We start from the raw sequence: 224 nt of genomic DNA, 5'->3' as shown, positions 1-224 counted from the left end.
TAACGTTCCCCATAATTATATAGTCGTTACACATATTTTTAGTTGCTAATTAAAACATGTTTTAATTATAAAACTTTATTGCTATTCATGAAGGCAAAATTGTCTTTTCTTAACAAAATATCTAACAGTCCCCCCCAAAAGGCAATATTGACTGAAGACTCAGAAATCAATAAATAAATCAAGAAATCATAAAACAAATATAGGTTGGGCAACCTTTCGTATCG

Source organism: Asparagus officinalis, chromosome 5 (assembly GCF_001876935.1).
Source record: "Asparagus officinalis chromosome 5, Aspof.V1, whole genome shotgun sequence".
Lineage (NCBI taxonomy): Eukaryota > Viridiplantae > Streptophyta > Magnoliopsida > Asparagales > Asparagaceae > Asparagus > Asparagus officinalis.
Note: the sequence above shows the minus strand (reverse complement) of the source record.